Source organism: Suricata suricatta, chromosome 6 (assembly GCF_006229205.1).
Source record: "Suricata suricatta isolate VVHF042 chromosome 6, meerkat_22Aug2017_6uvM2_HiC, whole genome shotgun sequence".
NCBI classification, from domain to species: Eukaryota; Metazoa; Chordata; class Mammalia; order Carnivora; family Herpestidae; genus Suricata; species Suricata suricatta.
In genome coordinates this window covers 143,648,379-143,658,350 of record NC_043705.1, presented here as the reverse complement: position 1 = coordinate 143,658,350, position 9,972 = coordinate 143,648,379, and the positions used below count along the sequence as shown (strand labels likewise).

Sequence of the window (9,972 nt, the reverse complement as noted above, 5' to 3'; positions counted from 1 at the left end):
AAAATAAAATTTTAATGTATATTGTAAATGCTAAGGCAGCCACTAAAAATATTTTTTAATTTATGTGTGAGAGACACAGAGAGATAGTGTGAGCAGCGGAGGGTCAGAGAGGGAGGCACAGTACCCGAAGCAGGCTCCAGGCTCTGAGCTATCAGCACAGAGTCCGATGCAAGGCCTGAACCCACGAACCATGAGATCATGACCTGAGCCGAAACCAGATGCTTAACCAACTGAGCCACCCCGGTGCCCCTAAAAATTATTAAAAGAAGTAACATGCTGACATGCCCAGAGAGGAAATAAAATGGAATTACATAAAACCACAGATGGAAGAAAAAGAGGAATAAGAGAAACAAGAATACATTAATAATAATAATAAATGGTTAAAAACAGTAGAAATTAGTCCAAATACATCAATAATCACTTTAAAGTGTATGGACTCCAGTTTAAGATACTAAACAGATGAACATAAGGAAAGGGAAACAAAAATAATGTAAAAACTGGGAGGGGAACAAAACATAAGAAGAGACTCTTAAATACAGAGAATAAACAGAGGGTTGCTGCAGGGGCTGTGGGAAGGGGGATGGGCTAAAAGAAAAAGAAAAGAGAAAATAAAATAAAATAGAAAAAAAACAAATTGTATGGCCTCATAAATTCCTTCAATGAGATTCTCATATTGAATTTAAAAATCCAACTCTATATGACCTACCAAAAAAAAAAAAACCACCCTCTGTGAAATATAAAGAAAGACTCAAGCAAGTTAAAATTGAAGGAATGAAGAAAGTTGTTATGATGCTAACACTGATGGGGGAAAGCTGGAATAGCTAAAATAATGTCAGAGAAAGTAGATTTCAGAAAAAGAAAATTAACAGAGATAAAGAAGGACATTAAATAGTGAGGAAAGAGTCAGTTTTCTAGGAAGACATAATGATAAACACGAATACAGCACATGACAAAGCATCAAAATATATGAGAAAAAATGATAGAAATGAAAGAAGAAATAGGCAACTTCGCTATTATAGTTGAAAACTTCAATACCTCCTGCCTGTAATTGATACATCAAGTGGGCAGAAAATCAGTAAATATACAGATAACCTGAACAGCACCATCAATCAATTTGATCTAATTGGCATATTTTAGAAGTCTTCATTTGGTGATAATAGAACATTCTTTTCCAGCTTATGTGAAACATTCACTAAGGTAAACCACATTCTGGTGGTGAAAAATACCTTAACAAATTTAAAAGAACAGAAAGCATACAAAGTATATTCTCAGACTACAATTAAATGAAATTAAAAATCAGTAACAGAAAGATAATTGGAAATAAAACTCAAATAATTGGAAATCAAACAACATACTTGTAAAGCCCATAGACTGAAAAGAAGTCTCAGAAAAAATTTTAAATATTTTACACTAAACAAAAATGAGAACTTAGCTCTGCAAAATTTGTGAGATTCAGAGAAAGCATCAGTGAACCAAAATCAAAGAATCAAGAAGCTGGTTCTCTGAAATGATAAACAAGATTGATAAATCTTCAGCCAGGATAAGAGAGAGAAAGAGAGGGAGAAAAGAGAGAATTCAAGTCACCAATATAAGACTGACTCCTTGGGCATTAAAAGGAATACTATTAACAACTCTTTGTCCCCAAATTTGATAACTTAGACGAAATGAATGAATTTTTTGAGAGGCACAAAATCACAAAACTCACATATGCAACATAATTATCCTTTTATCTACTAAAGAAATTGAATCAACAATTAAAAACCTTTCAATAAAGAAAGTTCTGGCTCCAGATGGCTTCATTCATATATTCTACCAAACATTTAAGGTAGAAAAAATACTAATGCTCCATAATGTCTTTTAGAAAATAAAATCAGAAGGAACATTTCCTAACTTGTCTACGAGATCAACATTACTTTAATACCCAAACCAGATAAAGACATTTTAAAAAAGAAAGTTACAAAAAATACTTCTTGTGAAAAAATTGCAAAGTTTCTCTAGAAAATGTTAGCTAATCAAATCCATCAACATATAAAAAGAACTATATACCCACACCAAGTGGGATTGATTGTAGGCAATGAGTCTGGTTCAACATTCAAAAAGCTATCAATGAATCAATAAAATTCTCATAGGAACATGCTAAAGAAAAAAAATCATTTGATCATGACTTAACAAAATCCAATGCCTAGTCCTGGTAAAATTCTTAACAAACTAAGAAGAGAAAGGAACATTCTCAAATTGATAAAGAGCATCTATTAGGAAACTAACGCTAACATCCTACTTAAGGATGAGAGACTGAACACACTCCTTCTAGGACCAGGAACAAGGTAATGATGTCCTCTGTCACCATGCCTGATCTGCACGGCACTGGAAGTTTTAGCAGGTACAATAATGAAAGACAAAGAAATCTGCATATAAAGATTGGAAAGAAATAAGTAAAACTGTCTTTATTTACAGACATAACTGTATATGTAGAAAAGCCCAGCAAAAACAGGCCTAGAGCTCGTAAACAAGTTAAACAAGGTGTCACAGTACATGCTTAAAACACAGAAGTCAATTGCTTTCTTATAAACAACTGAAGTTTGAAATTTAAAAGCACTCTGATGTCTAATCCCGTGTCCACTTGGCTGATCCACAGTGTCTATATGTTTGAGCAAACATTATGCAGGATGTTTCTGTGAAGGTGTTTTGGGAAGGACATTAAGACTTAACTAAGTCATTGTACTTTGAATAAAGCAGATTACTCTCCATAAGATGGGGGGGGGCCTGTCCAATTAGCTGAAGGCTTTAATAGAACAAAGTCTGGGCTTCTCTGAGCACTTTTCACAGAGCTAGAATAAACAATCTTAAAATTTGTATGGAACCGGAAAAGACCTCGAATAGCCAAAGCAGTCTTGAAAAAGAAAACCAAAGCTGGAGGGCATGACAACCCCGGACCTCAAGCTGCATTACAAAGCCATGGTCATCAATACAGTATGGTCCTGGCACAAAAAAAGACACATAGATCAATCGAACAGAATGGAAAACCCAGAAACGGACCCACAGCTGTATGGTCAACTCATCTTTGACAAAGCAGGAATGAATATCCAATAGGAAGAAGACAACCTCTTCAAATGTTGTTGGGGAAACTGGACAGCGACATGCAAAAGTATGAAACAGAGCCCCTTTATTCATGTACTTATTTATTTATTTACTTGTTTGTTTGTTTGACAGCACTAGGGATTATCAAGCTGTGTCTAAGTGCAGGTACTAAGGCTCACCCATGGTGCTCTTGATGTATAAATCCTGGGGATGTTCCCCAATTCTTCTTGAGCAATGACACCAGGAAATCGACTGCTGACTGGATGTTATTCACAAGCTCATCATCTGTCATCTTCACATGGCCAATGGCCACAGCCAGATGCAGTGCCTTCTTCATCTGGGATTTGATCATGGACTTCACTTCATCCACTTTGGCCACCATGTTATCATAGCAGGTCAGCAAAGAAGGGAACTTGCCAGCCTTCTCAGTCCTGGGCCAGGATTTGTGGGATCGGCTTGGTCGGAGAGTCTGAAGCCAAAAGGCATCATACTTCTAATCCAGCTTCTGGACTAAGCTTTTATTCTTGTTGAGTTTCTTTGGTGCCTCAATGTCCCTGTGGGGAATATGCACAGCCTTGGCCTCATCCCAGTGCTGCTGGTCCCCCAAAACCCAGGTGGAGAACATAGGGCAGGGAGTGCCCAAGAAGCCTTTGTTCTTCTGAGGGTCAGTTCTTCAGGTTGACCTGCAGCTCCACCATCTCCAGAAACTTCCTGTGCTCATGCTGGTTGGTGTGCAGGACTCATTGCCTTGCCTGGTTCAGGGTGTCCCTGGGTGACTGCTGCTTACGGTGACTCATGTCACAGTAACCAGGAAAGACTGGACCCCTTTCTTACATCACACACTAATAAAATACTTCGCCTTTAAACCTAAACAATAAAAGTTGGTTTCTGTACTTTCTTCTTCCACTAGAAATAATTTTGACAGAAAATACTAAGTTTTCTGCCTGACTTACGAAGGGAAAATCTGATTCATCAATTTGAATCAGACTGTGTTTGCTAGAAACATTCCCACACTATCAAGACGATGTGCTGAGGTCTCCGCATTCTTGCCCAATTTACCAATGTCGTGAATGTCACCTCACCATGGCAGCAGGCAGGGGCTCTGTCTGGGGCTTCTGTTTGCAGATTTGATAAGAATTACTCTTTACCATTTTCATTGTTTGATCAAAACCTCAATATTCCCTTAATAACAAATAAAAGAGATCATATCTGATCATATCTGATCTTCTTCTATTTGGTGAGAATAAGTTTCTGGCTCATTTTCATTATTGTCTCAGTAATTAAATCTGACTCATTATAAAATTTATAAGACCCCATTTGCAAATTTCACATGAGTTATATTTGATAAAAGTCTGCTTAATTTCCTTGTTTCCAGATTATTTTCTCAATCTAAGCAGAGAACCCTCTGAACAACTTCTTATTTCTTTTACAGCTTTTTATTTCTAAGCCCCATTTCCATATTTTCTGTTTCTACACACACACAAAAATTAACTTATATTTATTCTCCATGATCTAAAGTAACTTTTTACTTTATGATGCATATTTCAGATTAAAATATACATCGAAATGTTACTTGAATGTATACATTTGAATAAACTTCCACCAAAATAGTAACTAAATAATTAAATATGGAAGTCTATAAATGTATTAAAATAATTTTAAGAATTTATAATTTTAGGGGCACCTGCATAGCTCAGTCAGTTAAGCGCCCAACTTCAGCTCAGAACATGATCTCAAGTTTCCAAGTTTGAGTGCCATGTCAGGCTCTGTGCTGACAGCTCAGTTCTATGTCCCCCTCTCTCTCTGCCTCTCTCCCACTCACTCATGCTCTCTCTTTCTCTCTCTCTCTCTCAAAAATAAACATTAAAAAATTTTTAAAGAATTTAAAACTTTTAAATACTTGTATTTTCCCAAATAAAGTTTTTTCTAAAATATTTAAACTAATTTTTCAAAATATTTTTAGAGTTTATTTATTTATTTTGAGAGAGAGAGAGAGAGAGAGAGAGAGAGAGATAGCAAATGGAGGAGGGGCAGAGAGAGAGACACACACAGAGAATCCCAAGCAGGCTCCACACTGTCAGCGCAGAGCCAAACACAGGGCTCAGTCTCACGACCCTGGGATCACGACCTGAGCCAAAACCAAGAGATGGACACTTAACCGACTGAGCCACCCAGGTGCCCCTAAACTAATTTTTTAAATTAAAGATCAAACACAAATTGTAATTCATAAACTCAAGAAGTTTATATCCAAGTTATAGAAATAAAGCTGTAATTGTGTACATTTTTAAACTATAAATTAATCCTATACATGCTTTATAGATAGAAAGCTACTCACAATTCTCACGTTGAAATCCTTCCAGCTGTCAGTGAGATTCACCATCCTACTTCCCGTCATGGCCAGGACACCTGCACTTCTGCAAGCCCCCAGGTGCAGGTACCTCACGCAGAGCCCGGGGCAACTCACTCCCCCTTTCTGGCCTCAGAGCCTCTCCTTTGCTCTGCAAACACAGACCCAACGTGAGGAAGTTGATGTGGGGGGCTGAGGGTGTCGGTCACCGGGTAAGAGGTTCAGGGTTAAGGCCACACTGCCCAGAGAGACAGGGGCTGAATGGGAAAGATGCCGTGTGTCCCTAAATAAATGTGTGTCTGTCTGTGGTTATTCTATGCACAGTCCAGCACGGGGACGGGGCCCCCTTGCCCTGGTCCAGGGGCAGCACTGTACCCTCTGCAGAGCCCATGCACAGGTGACGAGGGGCCACGCACAGTGACGTTCAGGGATGGATATTTGTAAGAGCCAAAGCCACAATGTCCGAAGCCCAGAGGTCCATGAATAGCAGGGCAGCTGAATAATTTGCCGTGCAGTCGCCCAACAGAATACCAAACAGCCGTGAGGACCAGACAACCACACGCACAACCCACGTGACCATCACTCACGTGATGGGGAACAGAAGAAGCCAGACGCAAAAGGACACACACGGATTGACTCATCTGCAGAGAACAGTACGTGGGCTCAGGATGCTGCCTGCCAGGCTTGACCACAAGCAAGAGTGGACAGTGGTCTTTCAGGGGAGGGGAAGGGCTGTGACCTGGAGGGGCAGGGGCCTTCCAGAGGGCCAGAAACGTTCCTGCTACGGTCTGGGTGTTTGCGACCTCCCCGCATCCCTTTGTTGAACTGAGCAAGGTGATGTCTTTGGGGGTGGGGGTTGGGGAGGTGATTAGGTTCCTAAGGTGGAGCCCTCACCAATGACAGTAGTGGGCTCACACGCGGGGCCCGGAGAGCACCCTCCCCGCTTCTACCAGGTGAGAACAGAGGGAGAAGTCTGCGATCGGGAACGCTTGGTGCCACACTGGCACCGGGGTATCAGACTTCCGCCCTCCAGAACATTGAGAAATACATTTCTGCTGCTTATAAGCTTATCAGCCCCCTGCGGGTACTCTGTAAGAGCAGCCTGAGCGGGCCAAGACGGGCTTCTCTCTGAATCGGGTGGCCCGCGACAAGGCATTTCATGGAGATGTTTCATAGGGTCATTTCTTTTTTATTTTTTAATTTTATTTATTTTATGTTTTTTATTTATTTTTGAGAGACAGAGAGAGAGAGAGCATGAGCAGGGGAGGGTCAGAGAAAGAGGGAGATACAGAATCCGAAGCAGGATCCCGGCTCCAGGTTGTTAGCACGGAGCCCGACGCGGAGCTCGAACCCAGGAACCTCGAGATCATGACCTGAGTCGAGGCCGGACACTTAACCGACTGAGCCACCCAGGCGCCCCTCATAGGGTCATTTCTTAAATGCCACATTTATGCTTCTGCACTCCTCTGTGTGTGCATTATACGTCAGGAGAAATTATTTTAAACGAATGGAGGGTTAAGGGAAAGAAGAAACACTCAAGACAATTTACTTAATCATTCATTCAGCAAACATTTATCAACACTGTATGCCAGGCTCCTTGCAAAATGTTCAGAGGCAAATTCAACATCTGAAGCTCTGCTCCGTCCTGTAGGCAGATACCCCTGAACAGCCGCTCGCCACTCTCGGCTGTGACCAGAAATCCTGCAAAGGACAGGCCACCCAGTCCACACAGTGCAGCCGGGAGCCTGCCAGTCAGGCTCCTTTCTAACCAGACCCTGAGCAGAAATGCACGCGTGTGTCACAGTCAATACCCTTCCTGACTGTGCCTCATGCACTCTATTCCCCAGAGGAGCAGGGGACGGGAGGAAGGCACAGCCACCCTCCCAAACTGGCCTGGTGCAGAAGCTTCCAGAACAAGGAACACTAGGTTTCTCAAATCTCCCTCATTTTCAAAAAAAATCTGTCAGTTTTGGGGCGCCTGGGTCACTCAGTCAGTTACACATCCAACTTTGGCTCAGGTCATGATCTCACGGTTCATGAGTTCGAGCCCGGTGTTGGGTTCTGTGCTGACAGCTCCAAGCCTGGAGCCTGCTTCACATTCTGTGTCTCCCTCTCTCTCTGCCCCTTCCCCACTCCTGCTCTGTTTCTCTCTGTCTCAATAATAAATAAACATGAAAAACTTAAATCAATATGATGGACAGCTTATTTTCTAATGGACCAAAACCAAGCTTCTTGATAATCCCAAATGGACACCAAAAGCCAGGCTCCAATGAGTGTGTGTGACGTAATCCCCACAATCCTATTACATTCAGGAAATACAGAAAGACGGTAGAGTGTGGGTAGCTGAAATTCAGAGACCAGAGCCAGTGGAGGTGATCAGCTCGGTCTCTGCCAGAGCAGATGACATGAATTCGAATTCTCTAAAATACCATGGACAGGGGTTCCGTGAACCAGCTCCACGGTACCCAGCCCTCGGACACCAGTGCTGAAGCACCGTGCGAGCTGCCTTCGCGGGGAAGTCCAACTAAGCAGACGCCATTGACACGACCCTCACTTGAGTCTTCGTAGATGATCTGGTATCATTACTTGTGTTCCTGTAATTCTCAGTATCTTTCTCAATATCTTTTTACAGCATTTGGAGAACATTTTTAAAACCCCCTTGTCGCTGATTTAATGCCCGCGAAAGCCCCACAGACATTATAAACAGATTGTGCGCTGTAGAGGCTGCAGAACCTTTTCTATCAAAGATACAGGCTCAAATATCTATAAAAGCCTATTCTCTGAAGAATGATTTCTCTGTTTAAAACTCTGCACCTAGAATGAGTTCTTTACAAGGGAACATTATTACGTTAAAGCCTGCCACCATCCATAAAATAATGTTTAGGCACAATTCAAAGATTTAAAAGTCAAGAGAATTAGGAAAAAAGTTTTAATTTCAGCATAATGCTTTTCTGTATGTAATAGAAAGCCTCTTTTAATGGCATTATTACTCATATAATCTGGGATTTCTTTCACTACTCCTTCACTAAGATTATCCCAATTAGAAGTACCGTGCTGTTCTTTTGCAGACGTTAAAACCACGACTTAGAGGAACTCAAAGTAAATAAGATTAATTAAGACTAATCTTCACGATCCCCACTCGATATGATGGAAGTGGGGGTTTTGCCTCACTGTGTGCAGGGATGTGCATGCACAGCGGGAACCACACGGGAAGATCAGGACCAGAGCAAGGTGAACTCGTCAAGCTATGTGTGGCTATCGTGTCCCTGGGATGGTTCCAGTCACTGTGCTCCTGCCCCTAGCTTACACAGTTGCAGGTCATCATCAAGCACAGTTTACCCCCAGGAGCCACTTCACAGCCCCAGGTGGTGAGGGCACATATGCCCTTGCGCCGAGGTCTCTCAGAAACCTGCCCATTGCCTCCCAGAGCCACCCACTAGACCAGCTCTGCTCACCGGGGTCCAGGGTTCGGTCAGGAGGAGGGGACGGAAGGGAGAGGGGTAGAGATGGGAAGGTGAGTAGGAGGGGAGAAGAAGCAAGCAGAAAAGGAGCAGGGTCGGGGGAGGTGGGAGCAGAGAGGAGGAGCCCTCACTTTGCGCCCCCGCCCCATCTGCAGCCGTTCCAAAAGCTCAGTCCCAGAAACCAGTCTCTCCGATGGCCTGCCAGCTTGCCTCGATGGCTTAGATGCAGCAACTTCAAACAAGTTTTTCCCATACATGACCAGCCTGGCTATCCTTGTTATAAATTCTAACAATCTATTTATGTACACAGTTCCATTAGGTGGAAGGAAATTTATATTTTCCTATTTTCCAATCTTTGTAATTTTAAAATTCTCATTATGATGACTACTTCTAATATCATCATTATTGAAATTCAAATGCAGTCGTGTATCTAGTATATCTGTATATAAAATCTCTCGTGCAGTGCCTTGACCTTGAATAAGAAAGCACTCACTGATGTTAACTAATGACTCCCCAGGGAGGGGCAGGTGCATGAGGCCAGTCCTGTTCTCGCAGACCAGTCACTGATACCATCCCCACCAGCCCAGCAAGATTCTCAGTGTTCTAGAGCCAACAGCTCTTCCGGCACCCCCATGAGGTCACAAGGAAAAAGGTGATTCCCCCAGAGGACTAGGTAATAATTGGGAAGCTCCACAAAAGTCACCATCCCTGTCACTCAAAAGAGGCTCCATGTCATAGCACTAAGCAGGATTTGATACCACAGGAAATAGGGTTTAGTGGAAAATCTACAAGCAAGGAAGTGATAGAGCAGCCCATTACCCTTCAGCCCATCACCTGCAGAGGTGTGCACTTCCCAGGCAGTCGGTAGGGACCCCACCCCTAGGAAGCTCCAGGCTGCTCTCACCAGACAGGGATGGGGGACATCCATGCCGCAGTAGTGTTGGAAGAGACCTGGTGGACAAAGGGTGGACCTCTGAAGCTCGCAGGACATGATACTTATTCATCTTGCCAGATCCGTGAGAGCAGCTCTCTGCCAGCTTCCAGAAAGCTTGAGGAAATGACACTCCAAGTCACCCAGATTTGATG

The 9,972-nt window shown here is 42.6% G+C and overlaps 1 pseudogene; it reads right to left on the bottom strand.

The window, feature by feature from the left end:
• Positions 1-3,168: 3,168 nt before the first annotated feature.
• LOC115293576 lies at positions 3,169-3,875 on the bottom strand (annotated as a pseudogene).
• Positions 3,876-9,972: the final 6,097 nt, after the last annotated feature.